Genomic DNA, 12422 nt, shown 5'->3' on the forward strand with positions numbered 1-12422 from the left:
AATTGATTAGGGCATCGTTTCTGGGTAGCTTTTTGTTCCACTTCCATCTGTATCATAATTGTTTACTTCTTCCAACCTTTTCAGCAGTCTCGCACTTCTTCCGCTCGCACTGGGGTGAATCGCTGCACAAGCAGGAAGACCGTGGAGACACTGTAGACTGACCACGTGACGACCACCCTCCTAACCCTTTGTGCTGGCGGCGGAGCTCTGGTTCCTTGCACCGGCGTAGCTTTGCCAGAGCCATGACTCTCTTTACTTCCTGTGGCCTCAAACAAGATTTTAAATTGTTCATGTACAAACAGATAGAGAAACTGTAGCTGCTGGGGAAGAAAAATGAGTACAGGGGAACCAACTGAGTTGGGTCAGAGCCCATGCCTGCCATCTAGCCTCACGCAGCACTATGTGGAACGCTATACTGCGTAACTGTGGTAAAAGTCAGGCTATGCGAAGTATGGGAAAGAATTACAGAGAGCAGAATAGAAATACTAATCCGTTCCAGAATAAGATGTTTATGTCACCTGCAGGTTAATTAGTAGTGTATGCATTTTGGGAGTAGATGGGAGAAAATATTCATCTTGGGCATTTAAAAAAAAATTTAGCCATTGCAAATCTCAGTTGAGCTGGACTGATGAGTAATTATCAATAATTTTGTACCAGTGTACACTGTGAAGAAGAGAGTGCTTCTTCCCACCCCTAACATTATGTTCGTAATCATCTAACTCCTGGCTGTTCTCCATGCCTCTCCTCACTCTGGGCAGGTGGAGTGATGACTGGCAAAACCGAAAAGAGTAAACTGGAGGTGCTCAACTTAGCTGCCCCTTCTCCATCGTAGGGGCAGGCTGCTCCCAGGGCGGCAGGTGCTCTCTGCCCCCGAGGTGGGAGGGTGCTGGCATCCCCCAGCCCTGCCGCGGAGGGCGCAGGTGAGTCTGCCCGACTCTCTTGCTCAGTTAGCAGGTCGACTTGGCCACCCGCCCTCTGTATGATATATGGCCCAACTTATCCTGTGCCCATCGTAACAGGGACCTTTTGCCTTTAACTGCTGACTCTCATCTTATCCCTCAATTGGTTCAGAATTCATGGGGGCCAGAGGAGAGCTATTTATTATTTTTCCTGCTTCACCAGTAACAGTGTCACTCAGCCATTTTTTTTGTATTATTTCATTTGTTGACTTTCTCTTGTGGGGTCAGAAGCCTGAATACCAGGTGTAAAATACATGGAGAAACGTGCTGTAAGAAACCGTGCTCCAGGATCACCGCATCAGCGGGGCCCAGCTCCCACAGGTGGCCTGCTGTGCAGGGTAACGCGCCTGGACTTCCCCCTCCAGCTCCCTGTCCGTGCGTGGCTGCGGCGCGGTCCACATCGCTGCTTTCCTCTGTCCTGGCTGAAGCGCTCCGCCTCTCTGGGACGTATTTCAGGTTCGTCTTCCAAATTCCCTTGGCAGTAAGCGCTCTTCCTGTTGCATTTCTAGCTGTAGACATTGCCAGGGAGAACGTTCAGAGAGAAGCTTCATTTATCATTTCTGTTATCATAATTTCAGAGAGTTTGCTGAATTTATTAATCTCCTCAGACAAGGTTTGGGGAGGAGCATAGCAAGAAAAAACAGTGCATTTTATAGTAATGAATGCAGGGAAACACCTACAGATAACCAGGTCGTGAGAACACTGCGTGTGCCGCTCAGGATCGCTTGTCGCGTTTCATAACAGCAAAGACCTCCTTGGCGGTGAGGAAGTACATATTTTTTCCTGTGGCTAAACATTTAGGGTTTATTCTGAATGCCAAGGTGGATGCTTTTCAAATCGATACTGCGAGTCTGTTTCCATGTTTAGAAGTTGGTACCACCATCAGATTGGTTCTGCTCCCCACTTCCTTCCTGGAATTGCTCAAGCTCAGTGCCATGTTCCTGTCGACTGTGGCAGAAAAACTTCCTTTGCTGTGTTAATTATCATAGATGGATCTTAATGGATGTTTTATATAAAAATATTGATGCAGCTAATTGATTTGTAAATATCAAGTTCTCAATGGGGTCACTGTACAATGGACTCTGTGTTGGTAGGTCACATGATTGACAACCGCCATCGCCCGCACCGACACGACTCACCTTGGCAACGTTGATGGAGTTCAACAGTCAGTTCAACAAACGTTTACTGAGTGCTTTTTAAGAAAAGATTTTATTTATTTACTCTTAGGAAGAGGAGGAGGGAAGGAGAAAGAGAGAGACAGAAACATCAATGTGCAGTTGCCTCTTGAGCACCCCCTACTGGGGACTTGGCCCACAACCCAGGCATGTGCCCTGACTGGGAATCGAACTGCAGATCCTTTGGTTTGAAGGCTGGTGCTCAGTCCACTGAGCCTCACCAGTCCAGGGCTACTAAGTGCTTTTAAAATTTTTTTAAATTATATTTTATTGATTATGCTATTACCATCGTCTAAATTTTCCCCCTTTGCCCCCCTCCACTGACAATTTTTTTTATTTAATCTTTATTGTATTTTTTCCATTACTACTTCATCTCCTTATATCCCCCCTACAGTCACCACACTTTGTCCATGTCCATGAGTCCTTCCTCCTTTTTGCTCAATCCCTCCACCCCCTAACTGGATCACAGACACTACAAGCTCCCCTTGGTGTTAATCAGCTAAATAGTTAGTTTTAAATCAGCTGTATTCATTGGTCCTCTAAAAATATGTTTATCTGTCTAGGGATTACCTTTTCTACTCCATACAAACGAGAGCTAGTGTCACGTTCCTTGTTGTTTACTTAAAGTATTTCTTTTTATGTACTGGGAAGGTCCTTCTCTAAGACTGCCAAGAGGGTTAATGAGGTACATCCACAGATAGGCAATGTGGAGACTCAAATTTTAGTAAATGGAAAGAAAAATTAATTCACACTTTATTTTAAATAGAAACTAGCCTGACTTGGAATATCAATTTCTGACTGCGTGTGATGTCCCATCGGGTTTCTGCTCCGTGAAGCAGAACCGCAGGCTGGTACGGGAACATCCACAGGAAAGGAATGAAGGGCACAGGTTCCGGTGGTGACTGAGTAAGTCAGAAGCTGTTGAAACTGTAGGGAACTATGAACAAACACACCCAAGGGGTCTCCATTAATTGCATCTTTGTGGTAACTGATGGTGGTTTTATTGAGATACACATTATTCTCCAGCCCAGGGAAGTGAGCGTCGGACCAGCAGTTCCGCTCTACCTGTCGGCCGTGTCTTTCCCCCTTTGGTTCGAGGGGCGCGGCTGGGTGAGGGCCGCACACATCGTTGGTTCCCCGTGAGAAGTCTGCTGGGAACTTCAGTTCTCTGAGCCAGACTGCTTCTTACAGTCCCCAAGATGGGGCAAGATGCACTCAGAGTCCTGCTTTAAGATGCAAAAACAACTCTGGCTGGTGAGCCTATTTGTAAAGGAAAGCTTTTGATAAAAATGTATCCTGCGGTGCATCTGGTCTGGTTTAGCAAAGTCCGCAGAAACAGCGTGTTTGCCTTCGAGTCCTCGTCTCCAGGGGCCTGGGCATACTGAATTACCCACGGATGTTTTTGAGACATGAATAATACAATGCTCTTGCCTTCATTAGCCACCTAGGCCAGCTAGGCACGAGCATTTAGTTCTGATGTGTCGTGCTGCTTTTCTGATGAGTCACGTCACATCGCATCGTCTTGGCAGGGGAGGGCCGTGTTTTTTTTTGCTGAAATGAGCTACGGCCAGACACTAAAACGAAGCATAAAATAAAAGTGCCTAAGTTAGAAAAATCACCTGATCAGTAGGCCTAAAATACCAAACGGCAACAATGCAAGGTACAGAGCGTGCACGCCGCGCTGGGTCCAGGAAGCCCCCCCCCCAAGTCCGCTTTCCGCTCTGTCGTCTGCTCACAGACCGAGGGGAGAGCCAGGCTGTAGGCTCCTGACACCCTTTTCCAGCACATCACTCTGTGTTAAAACAGCGAATCGCCCTCTTCTCCCCTGATGTCAGACAACACATCAGGGAGCGAAGAACTCAGCTTGGAGTCAGGGAAGTTTGGGTTTGAAATCCGGGCAGGCCATTTACCAGTTGTGACTTCTGGCAGGTTAGCTCCGTTCTTCCAGCTTCTGTCTCCTCATACATGGAACTTGGCAGAGTCACAGTGTGTTCTGAGAGAGAGAGAGAGCGGAGGGAAGAGGCCTGACACAATGCCTGTGGCGTCAGAAAAGCAGTGGGACTGACATTTATACGGGTTTCTTGTTACCCTGCCTTTCATAGGTGCATGGACGGACTGCCCCTCTCTTTGTGTTGTATGTATTCAACTCAGTCAACATCTTACTCTTCTTTGTAGAGTAGCAGTCATAACATGGTGTGAAAAAGTGGCAAAGGACCGAAGCTATGAGTCAGAACTGCTAATCCTGTATGTCTGCCTGATCTCTCTGGAATTTCATTTTCTCTGTAATGTGAAGGAATGGGGGATCATCCCGAACGTTCCTTCCAGCTCTGACCTTGCTATAATTTTAAGAGTTGAACTTTCAAAAGAGGTAAGACCAGATCAAGGAAAGGTTGGGTCCCCGGTTGCTCCTTTAAATATTAATAGAAGCTGGTTAATGTCCAGTGTGTGACACGAGCCAGTTGATGGAAGATCCCCAGAGTCAGGAGCCTTCCCGGAGAGCGCACGGGCTGGGGACGCAGTGAGGGTCTGACTGGGACTTCCCATCAGTGTGGAGAATCCTACGGGCAGGTTGAAAGAAACGTAAGTTCTTTCGTAGAGACATTGAGGTTATCTATAATGATGGCTCGTTGACATTTATAACCAAAGCTTGATATAAATGACACAAAATGCTGAAAACTAGAACTAACCATTGTTAGTCTTAAGAGATCAATAGTTAGACTTAGGGTCTGTTCTTTTATCATGAAAGTCAGTGATCAGAGTCACTTAATAAGCATCCACAGTATTCAATATTGAGCATATTTTATGACTGGCATGTTCACCAAACACAGCGCTTATTCTTCAAGGTGAAGCATTTCACAGAGAAGTGAATGTCGCTGTCCATCTGATCAAGACGTTATCTTCAGAGGGATCACACTTTCTGAAACACTAGATCTACACAGGACTGGAAACGGCAAGAGGACATGCTGTCCCCTTTAAAAGGCGTGTGGGTGGTGGCACCCTGAAACGCCGGGGGACCTACTACAGTGTGTCAGTATTCTAGACACCTTGCAGATGGGCACTCGCAGTCTTGGTGGCAACGTACTTAGCAGTGCCACGGAAATCTTCTCTCATCTGTAAGATAAGGGATAGTGTGAGGATCTACTTTAAAGGGTTGCTGTAAAGATTAAATAAGATATAGCTTTGCACATATTCAATAGCATTTTGTACGTGTAAGCTATTAGTAGTAGTAACAATTATCAACTACCAGGAGGACTTGGAAACTTTCTGGAAATCAAAGTTCCCCCAAGATCTCATATTCAGGAGTCTAAGTAAGATATTTATAAGTCTCCAACCATATTAGGTTTCTCTGGGGGGGAGTTAGATGTTCAACTAAGGATAAGGAGTAACTAATAATCCATTAGGAAATATTCAAGCTGTAGAATAAAAGATCGCTTTACATCTGTCTTGCAAGTTGTAAAAACATATTTGTGGGATGCTTGCTTTAACAACTACTTAAGACATTTCATGTCGTTTGGCAATAATAGAGAGAAAACCATTATTCACAGGTGGAATCGGGATTAAACAGCAGAAAAGCATAACAGAATCTCTGTTGAGTATACAGATACGGTAATGGGTGAAAACATGACTGAATTTGAATGAAGTCAAACTGAATTTGAAGACAAGGGGATTGTTTTTTTGAAGTGACTTTTTTAAAAACCAAATTCCACGGTCCCCTTAGGTTCTGATTTTGTTACTTGTAAATTTCTGTGGTCGCCCCCCTTTCAAACTAGGCACCTGCTAGAGATTCGTAAAGGCATCCCCAAACTCTCGGCTGCTTGAACTTACTTGTCTTTGACTGCTTCAGGACATCATTCTGATTGGCCCTTTCTGGCTCTTCTACAAGACATAATAAAGCTTCTCCTGGTCTTAGAAGCAAAGACATTCTCACCAGAGAGAAGTGACCTCCTGCCCTCCGTACACCCCACGTAGTGGGCGCGTCCCTTCAGGGGCCACCCGGCAGCAGCCTGCATCAGGCGCCATGTGGAGGGACGCCCCCTTCATCCTCAGGGTGTCAGCAGACAAGTGCGTGGGCGCTGTGAGTCCCGAGTTGGGCCGGGACGTCATCTTTCACCATCCTAAACCCATCGTAAGTGTTACCTCTTTGTGGAGGACACGCTGGTATTTACTAGACAAGTTTCCTCGCAGACAGTCACTGGATTTTTAGAGGTTGTTTTTGGCTGTTTTGAAATGATTCCATGTTTTGGGGGGAGCCAGGTACCCTAAACCAGAGCCTGTTGTTTTCCTGACAAAAACCTATAATAGGAAGAAATAATCCTAAAACACTACCCAACCTCTCTTTAATTTCTGGTCGTTCCTCGAGTTTCCTAGTTGGCACATAACGTAGCTTCCCACTGGTAGCATTAATATCATGCATGGCTTCGAAGAAAAGGCAGAGCCAGACTTCCACCAATAAACCCGGCTCTGAGTCTCAAAATGCATTTTTCAGAGCCTGTCATGGAGATAATGGTGCCAAAGCTCAAAGGGCTTCTGGGTCGCCAAAGTTAAGTTTAGGAGCGAGCCATGTTTGGGGGCAAGCTAAACACATGGTTCTCCAGGGTGCACGAGAGAACTGAGGCCAGGACTCTGGTTCATGGGTTCTCTGTTTTCTGTACTCGCTGTCGAAGCGCAGTGCAGTGAATGGGCCGAGAGGGGCGGGTGAAGGGAGACAGAGGGTTTCTTTAGCTAAAAGCGGCGGACCATGAATATGGGTGGATGGGGGGCTTTAGAAGCAGATGAGGCATAATAGGGAGGCAGAGGTCAGACGATGACGTGCCCTTCATGCCGTCCTAAGGAATTTAGATTTGATCCCAAAGATTAACAGGGATCCACAGAAGGATTTACTGCCGGAGAGGAATACAGCAGGCTTTCTCTCAGCACGGCTCTCTGGCAGCGGTGAGGCTAATCTGTTAAGAGGGGCGGGCGTTAAATTTGAGTTCTGGCATAAGGACGTTAGTGCAGTAATCCAGGGAGTGCATCCCAGGGGGCCTAAGTGAAGGGGATGCAGCTGGAGGAGGGAGATGATGGTATTTAGGCATAACGTTTGTGGGACCCCTTGACTAAGGACGCAGGAGAAAGAGTATAAAGGGAGGTTCACGGAAGGACCCCAGTGTTTCCGTCTGAAGTGCTGGTTGTCCCATTCGTGGGACAGCGGAGCCAAGGGCAAACACAGAAGGTGGCATGGTGGCGGGGGGAGTGAAGATGGTACAAATTTTGGAAATTTCAAGTATGAGGAGATGGTTGGAAGGAACTGGCGGTTCACTTTTGAGAACCTAAATTTGGTGGCAGGCGATGCCAAACACCTGGTGAGATTTTTACCTGCATTCCCTTTCATACTGAGTCTGTATTGTCTCCATCTCTTCTTGTAGACAAGAAACCACCTTCATAGCCCCATCCACTATAAAACGACATGCATTCGGTGAAGTGCGTTCCATTTCTTTCGACTACAGGAGGAAGGTAGCTGTGCCATTATTTTTCAAAACAATTTCACGATACATCCGTGATATGCTGTAAGCCCTCCTGAGTTAGGAAAAACTGGTTGTGTCTGCCTTCCAAGCATGCACACTCTCTTTGCATGGCCAGCCTTCATTTTTGTGGTGGAATTCTTGGGGATGAGTTTTGAATTGGATTCCAAGTCTGCTTCGAGTCACACGTTTTAGGTGAGGAAAGTGGCAGCTCACCTCAGTGCCCCTGCAGAAGGTCATCCTCCAGCTTCACTGTTTCCACCTCTAGTTCTTACTCAGTGATCCTTCCCTTCTGTCTTTTCCTGTCCCTCGATACTTCTGCAGACACTCTGTAGAATAAACTCTCAGGCCGTGGGAAGCTGGAGGATTACACAACGTGTCAACAATATTTGATATCATTGCATTGAAAAGACATGTCATCTCAGGGTAATAATAAGTAAATGCCGTACTTGATATCCTTTAAAAATCACAAAAGGAGCCTTTTTTAACCCGCATTCATCATCGCATAGCTCCACGTATGAATGCTTGCACAACCAGGGTGTCTGCTGGGTGTTTTTATAGCTACAGCATGGTGTTGAAGTTGGGTCTGGATGATCTGTCTCGGTCCTGATATATTTTTTATGCTTCATGTACTAAATTTTTTAAAAGTTACACCTGCAGATTTTTATCTGTGTTCCATCAGCATAAACGCTCCAGGATCAGCACTTTTCAGTTCTCCCATGAAAAGTGATGAGGTCTCGCAAGGGCTGGGGTCACGTGATCCGTCTCAGCGCTGTCTTAAACGGAGCCAGAAGCCAGGGCATAAAGTGAGCACTATGTTGGCCACACTTTGTCAAATTCCCTCTCCAGATGCTCCACATACTTCACAGCAGAATTAGCAACAGCAGTCACAGTGGAAGATCATAAATGTCCCGTCTCCTCGCTCAATCCCCAGAGCGATTCACAGCTACTACTCGCCGAAGATGATGACAAACTTATTCTGTCCGCCTGACAGTGCAGAAAAGCCCTGTGTTTGGGGGCTGTGGGGCTCCAAGTGGGGCCGGACGGAGGTTGCAGGCAGCATCACGGGAGTGCACCGCGTTTGGCTTTGAAGCCTGAGGCGTCGCTTTGTTCGCTGCTCTGTCTGCTTTATCGGGCCTGGCAGGGCAGCTGACAAGCAGCCCTTACCCACGCTTCCCATCCTGAGCCGCCAGCGAGGCTTGTCACTTCCCTTGTAAACGCACACAATCCTTCCCTAAGCCTTCGCATGCAGACCCATTTCAGCAGGTAGTTTGCATAGCCAAACATTTCTTGAAAACTCTCCCTGGGGTGGGCTTCCCTGGGAATCTCGGTGGTGTCCTCAGAAATCGAGTGACCAGGATTTGAGTTTTCGCTTGAAACAGCAATCTAGCTCAGCGTTCTCCTCGGAGGGATGTTGATGCACAATAGTATTCAGAAGAACCCTTGCCCCGTGGGGAGGTCTACTGAGAAGTTTTTCTTTCTGCGGATCAGTCTGCTTCGCATGGCATCCTCTCAAATATGGCAATGACTGCTAGCGCACAAGTGCCCAAGCCAGGCAAGGTGGCGGCGAAGCACGCACCTGCACTGCAGGACCTGGGCGGCCGTTTTCTTACTGGTCACCGATGTGGCCACCACAGCCTCGTGAGAGCTTTCAGATATTTCTCACATACTTATTTTCCTGATAAAACTCTCGGAAAACGCCATGTAGAGTCACTTCTATCTCTGTGTTCGTCAATAATTCATACCTTCTGTACATTGCTTGTCTTTCTAATATCTGCCTTCTGAAGAATTAGAGGCTAGATTCATTTTTGTGAATAATGTATGAATTTTATAACATATTTTAAAATCCTATGTCTCCTTATTTTATGAGTATTTTGGTATTTAGACTTTTGGAATTACACTATGATTTTGGTTAAAAAAGTCAATTAGCTAATTATTATAAACAGTATCCATGAATGTCCCCCATTTTTTAGGTTATTGACTACAGAGACCATTGAATTTCAGACCATAACTCTGATGAAAACTGTCACATGGGAAAGCAGTGTTGAGGAGTTTAACAGCAAATTCAGCTCACTGCATGCTTGGTGTGGTCGACTACATTATGCAAGTGCTGGTAGAATGAGCCGATAGCTTCAGTGTCTCCGGGTTGATTGGAGTCACACTACTTTTTACCTCGTTGTGGCTACTTACTTAAAAGTTCGACTCATGGGCTTTGTTTAATCACGGGGGAACCTGTTCGACCCCTTGAATCTCTCTAAGACAATCCTCAGTTCTCTAGCCTAGAAGTTACCTCGAGACACTGCCTAGACCACGAACCGCCTTCCTGCAGGGACCTACCTCTCTCCGCTTACGTGCTTATATTTGAAGCCCCAGGGCATCTGTGCAAGTGTACCTGCAGGATGCATTCACAGGAGTGTTGAAAAAAAGGAAGAAAGGACAGTTTCCCAGCTGCCCCCGTGCCTATTCTATTTCCTTCTCTGCACCTGGAATGATATGTCTTCTCCACTTTAAGGCTGCTGCTTCCCGTCCAGCCCCTGCGTGCACACGCGTGTGCGCACACACACACACACACACATACTCACAGCTGCTGCCCACGCTTGTGCACGGAAAGCCTTGTTTGTAACTCTGACTGTACACCAGTTGAAAGCACATCCTGGTCTTCTTATCCAGCTCTCTACTTTGACTGGGTTCTGAGGACACGCGCGGCCAACGGTGGGGGTGGCGCGAGGCCCCTGTTGTCATGCAAGCCGGTGCTGACTGCAGGCCTCTGGCTCCGTAATTCGTTCTTTATGGACTCGCCTGCAGCCAATAAGCAAAATCAATAGTCTTTGCTGAAAAGTAAGCCAGTGCCAGTGTGTTATGTGACAGGTGAAGATACATGTGCTTACCAGGGGTCAGGGGGCCACATCAAATTTCCCTCTGACTTCTTTTCAAAACGCTCAGTCCATTTAGGGGGCATTCGTCGTCGGAAAATGTTGCAGCAGGGGACGGATAACAAGGGCGGCTGCTCCTCGCCGCTCGTTTAACGATGTTTGTTTTCAGCAGCCTGCTCGATAATGTCATGGGGAAGAAATTATGTGAGAAGAATAAAGTGCTTAGAGTCTATTTATTTATTCATTCATTCATTTCTGTAGAATAACACTCACTGTTGCCTTCTCATGTATATTAATGCCGTGGCGGTTGTCCAGACATGTGTGTGTTCTGTTCCTTCCCAAGAAATAGGTGAGTCTCTCTGCATTGCTTTGGGATCGATCACCTGCAGTTTGAGGCGGGGAGCGGGTTCCAGGAGCTGGATGGGGGACGTGCGCACCTCTAAGCCAGCATTATGGTGGGACGTAAACCCACTCCGTAATTTGGCTTCTGACAAGATGCCAAGAAGCCTTTTCCTTTCCTGCTCAGAATCATGAGAAATCAGACAGTTTAGGAGAAGGCTATAAAATAAAACACTAACGAGTGAAAGTGGATTCAAAAGAGCTAAAATAAAATGGGCTTTTAATCTCGGATTTTTTTATTGCCGCATTCCTCTGGCTTCTCGCGCTCTGATATGTTCGAATGCTCGGCTCAGGAAGCAGGGTCTCCCTCGCGAGCAGGATTTCCTCACCTGCCATTGAATCGAAACAAGTAAGTAAACGGGGCTTTCTTTTTCTTTTCTTATTCAGAGAATCTCGTAGAGCCTGCGACAGACCGTGAACCTAGCAGTACCCAGGCGGGGCTGTGCACCTAGACGGCGAGAAGGGAAGCATCGACTGGTGAGGAGTCGACGAGGAGCTTCGGGAAGACGCGGCACGTGCGATGACCGCTCTGGAGGGCAAAGCGGCCTCTGGGTCCACGTGGGTCCTGCAGGCCCAGGCGTGTGGCAGGAATGCCATGTGGAAGCTGGATCGCAGACTGCACAGGAGGTAATGCATTCTTGTTTTTCACTCCGTTAAGATGCCAGTGGCTATAAGGAGCAATGTCTCTCCTTAATTCCATTCCAACTGAGGACAGCAATTTCTGTCACTTTAAGTGTTGACCCAAAGGCACCCCAAAATGGGAAAATGCCCGATAGCACTAAGCGTCCCGTGTTACCCAGGTCACTCTGACCGTAGGCCAGGAGAGTAGGACTATCCCGTTGCCTGAGGCGTCGCCTGGCTCCTGCCCACCCCCCTGCGGAGGCTCTCGGGCACCGTGTGGAGGACGATGAGGGTTCACGCTCACAGAAACGGAGCTGGAAGCGCTCTGGGGATACGAACAGCTGTCTTAGATGCTCTACCGAAAGGACTCTGGGGCTGTGGGTGGCGCCCACTGATGAGTGACAGGAAGGAGCCACACCTCCTTCCCAGGGGAGTCTTCTGTCTGTCCCCTTGCACACCCTTGAGATTTTCCACTGCAGATTCCTCTGGGTTAAGGTGCTTTCTCAGCTGGGCTCAAATGCACTTAGTAAGTATGACATTAAATTATCATTTGTCATCTATACCTTGAAGCTGAATACTTAATAATTCATTCAACCATTATTTATAGAGCCACAAGTATAGATCTACATTGTGCTTGGCGCTGGGAAGATCATGTGAAGCAAAGCAGCTAGAGCTCCTAAACCCACGGAGTTTACAGGCTCATGTTAGAAATCAGTAGCAGTTAATAGAAAATATTTGAACGCTGAATGCATGATCATAAATAAAGGAGAGAAGCATCAGATTCTTCATTAGTCACTAGTAAGTAGTAACGAAAGGACTTGACCCTACACTACGAGGTCAGGGAAGGTAAGCTTCTTGGAGGAAGTGATCCTTGAATTGTACCTGAAATAAGAT

The sequence above is a fragment of the Phyllostomus discolor genome, chromosome 15 (assembly GCF_004126475.2).
Source record: "Phyllostomus discolor isolate MPI-MPIP mPhyDis1 chromosome 15, mPhyDis1.pri.v3, whole genome shotgun sequence".
NCBI lineage: Eukaryota > Metazoa > Chordata > Mammalia > Chiroptera > Phyllostomidae > Phyllostomus > Phyllostomus discolor.